Below are 4,106 nucleotides of genomic sequence, written 5' to 3'. Positions count from 1 at the left end.
TCTCCCTACAGGCTGTAGCGATCTGTGTCAGTGGGGACAGATTGCCGATTACAGCCTGTAAGGAGAACCCTCCAACAGTCTGTGAGCCCCCCCCCCCCTGCAGTCTACTCACCTCTCCTCAGCGTTTGCGATCGTCTTCATTCCAGCAGCTGACCGCAATAGCCAGCCTGCTATTGGATCTTTCTTTTAAATTGCAGTAGCCAATAACAGGCTGGCTATTGCACCTGCCCACTGCCAGCTGTCAATCAACAGAGGTGGACCTGATAGAAAACTTCAGGTCCCTCTTCTGCTGATTCACAGCAGGCAGTGGGTGGGTGCTGTACCCAGCCTGTTATTGGCTATTGCAATTTGAAAGAGCCAATAGCAGGCTGGCTATGGCTCCCAGCAATGAAGTAAAAAAAAAAAAAGTTAAAAAAAAATAAAATAAACTAAGATTAAAAAAGTAAAAAAAAATACAGTGAAATTAATAAGAAGTAAAAAATATGTTAAAAAAATAAAGTGAGAGGTGGGGCGCATGCACGAAGCCGTTGATGTCGGACTGCTTCTGAGACGGCTCCGCAGCTCACCCAGGCAAACATCAATATAACCTGACACAGATCGCATAATAATCACAGGAATCACCGTAGCGAAACTTGGTATCCCTGCCGTGACAGAACATGGCTACCTCAAGTTCTCGGATCAGCCAAAAAAATCAGCAAACCAAAGGTAAACCCATCGCTGAGGCAATGGCGAGGGCCTCAGCTAAAATGGCGCCCAACTCGAGGGCACAAAATCTAGCATCGGCATCCAGCAGTGACATGGAGGGTGAAAATACTGACAGAGACAGGTCCCAAAACCGGTCCAATTCGGCCCTTTTACAAAGATTCGACTCCATGTTACAAAAAGCTCTTCACAACACCTCGAAACAAATCACAGACCGTCTCCTCAAAGAGATTCCAGAAATAGGCCATCGTACCGCGGCCTTGGAAGTAAGATGCGATGATTTCACCTCAGAGATCACAACCATTACGGGTGATATGGAAGCCCTACGCAATGAGAACACCCAGCTCATTACCAAGCTAGAGGACATAGAGAATAGGTCTCGTCGATCAAACCTCTGTATCCGGGGGATCCCGGAACACATTTTGGATCTCTTCTCCACCACCACAGCCCTCTTTCAAGAATTGGCCCCTGACATACCGGTCGAGCGCCTAGAAATTGAGCGGGATCACAGAACGCTCAATCGAAGAAGAGATGATGGCCCTCCCAGGGATATTCTAGTGAAACTTCACTACTATCGTACTAAAGAAGCACTGCTGACGGCTACGAGGACCAAGGTGTCACAAACACCGTTGACCTTCCAGGGTCACAAGTACCAGCTATGCACGGACCTGGCACCCTCCACCATCTCTAAACGCAGGAGCCTCCGACCTTACCTTGATATCCTGACGAAGCATCAGATCACATATAAGTGGGGATTTCCATTCCGTCTCCTTTGGAGGACGACAACATGTTTGCACCACCCCGGAGGACACCCAAGCCAAACTGACGACACTGGGCCTAATGGACACTAATCTCACAAGCCAAATGGCTACCGATCCTCCATTATCGTCATCCAAGAGATCCCGGAGTGACTCGGACCCCAACCATTCCGGAGATTCCAGAAGTCCGGCACACAAAATGGGCCCCAAACCGGGACCCCCGCGTTGACCCAATCACCTCGCTAATCCAGCCCTACAGGATTCTACCTTGTTCTTGTTTCTTCCTTTAGGTAGCCAAGACTCATTAAGTGCTACAAGGAGATGATGTCTACCAGGGACACTGGCCTACTCCTGAAGTACTTTCACAACCCCCGTATTGACCTCTGCCTGATTTCTGCACCGATAGCCTATGGTATAGACTAACATCGACACGGTACGATAATAACTATCAAAGTGACACTGGTCTACGCTCATTGCTATCCAACTGCGAGTCACCACGAGATCCGAAAACCACAAGACTATTCAAAATAGTTGGGTCTTTATATCCTTTCTGGTTATACGTTATTTATCATTTAGTGTGTTAGTTACTATTCGGGGGACTATAATATAGGGTTTTCCAAGTGAGTCAGGCTTAGAGTGTTGGCTCTTCTATAGGTATATTGTTTATTACTTAGGTTGCTCACTAAATATAGTCTGAAATGAGACGTTCTTAGGTTATGTCTACTATAGGAACCCCTTCTGTATGGTTCTATATGTTGTGTCTTCTCTCTCCTCTCCCCCTTTTTCCTCCCTCTCCTCCCCATCCCTCCTCCAGGACCTTTGTGCGGTCGCGAATGGACTATTGGCTGCCACAATTGACAACAAACAAGGGTAAGTGTTTTACCAGCATCTATTCACGCAACACCCATGGCAATTAATCTTTTGAGCCTTAATGTCCAGGGACTAAACTCGCCTAATAAAAGAACACGAGCCTTTAGATTCTTTAGATCCTCCCACGCTCAAATTATATTCCTACAAGAAACACATTTTTCCAAAACCTCCTGCCCAAAATATTTTAGTGCCCAATTCCCCATTGTTTATATGGCCAATGATTCTAACAAGCGCAAGGGGTCTTAATGGGCTTCTGTCGGTCAGTGAACTTCGTGTGTCACTCGGAAACAAGAGATCCTCATGGACGTTACTTGATCCTCACGGGTCTTTTGGATGATGGGGAAGTAACCCTGGTCTCATACTACGCACCTAATGTGGATCAAATAGATTTTTTTAAAGAACTATTACATAAAGTACAAAATATCGCAACTGGCAATGTCATTATGTGTGGAGACTCTAATCTAGTCTTATACCCACATCGAGACAAATCCAATATTTCTTCAACATACTCGCACTCAGCACCCGCCCTCAGAAATCTGCTTGCTATCCATTCTCTAGTGGACTGCTGGAGGGAACTGAATCCAAACAAAATTGACTATACACACTACTCATGTCCACATAAGATATTCTCTAGAATAGATCATATATTTACCAGTGCTTCACTCCTTCCCCACACACTACAATCCCGCCTGTTACCAGTTCCTTGGCCTGACCACTCAGCGGTCACCTTGATCCTCTCATCGCTCATCCCTAAGCCAAACTTTACGTCCTGGACCTTAAACGACTCCATACTATCTGACCCAACCACCAAGGCGAGATTGGCTTCCCATATATCAGAATATATACAGCTAAACCGCACGCCTTACATATCCCCAGTCACCCTGTGGGAAGCCCCCATTGAGGGGAAGGATCATACATATTTCTTCCAAATTAAAACGGGAACGATTACAACGTCTAACTTCACTTGAAAGTGAATTTAATGCCTGTTCTCAGGCCTTCACTATAAACCCTTCTAACTCGAACAGAGCAAAATTGGAAGAGGCTCACCAAACCCTTAATCTACTTTTAATTGACCACGCTGCCAAGCAGCTTCACCGCACCGCTAATAAATACTATATCAAGGGCAACAAGGCAGATTCCTTAATGGCTACTAAACTACGAGGCCTTGACCCTAATTATAAACCCATAAAATTGAAGACCTCCTCAGGATCCCATACCAGTAACCCGATGAGTATCCTGGAAATCTTCCACAGGCACCTATCATCCATTTATACCTCCCAAGGCCATTTTTCCTCTACCTCAGCTGACCAGTATTTTGCTGATCTGGACCTCCCCCATCTCTCGACTTCTCAAACTAATACATTTGAGGAGCCCATCCCTGGCACGAGGTAAGCGCCCAGGTCCAGATGGCTTCACAGTAAACTAGTATAGAGAATTCAGGGAACTACTGACCCCTATGCTAACAAACTCCTTCAATAGTCTCCGGGATGGGAAGCAAATGGTTCAGGAATCACTCACTGCCTCGATAAGTATGATACCAAAACCCAATTCTGATCATTCGAACCCCTCCAACTTTAGGCCAATTTCCCTACTTAATGTAGATGTAAAATGACTTGCTAAAGTGCTGGCCAATAGGCTAAACCACATAGTTGGCACATTGGTGTCCAATGATCAGGTAGGTGTTATTCCTATGAGGCAGGCAGGGGACAACATTCGAAAAATTACATTACTTACTCATATAGCTCATGCGAACAAAATCCCTACCATGCTTTTGTC

The sequence above is a fragment of the Nanorana parkeri genome, unplaced genomic scaffold, assembly GCF_000935625.1.
Source record: "Nanorana parkeri isolate BGI_ZX_2015 unplaced genomic scaffold, ASM93562v1 scaffold317, whole genome shotgun sequence".
NCBI lineage: Eukaryota > Metazoa > Chordata > Amphibia > Anura > Dicroglossidae > Nanorana > Nanorana parkeri.
The sequence above is the reverse complement of the archived record's forward strand: the minus strand, read 5'-3'. Positions refer to the sequence as shown.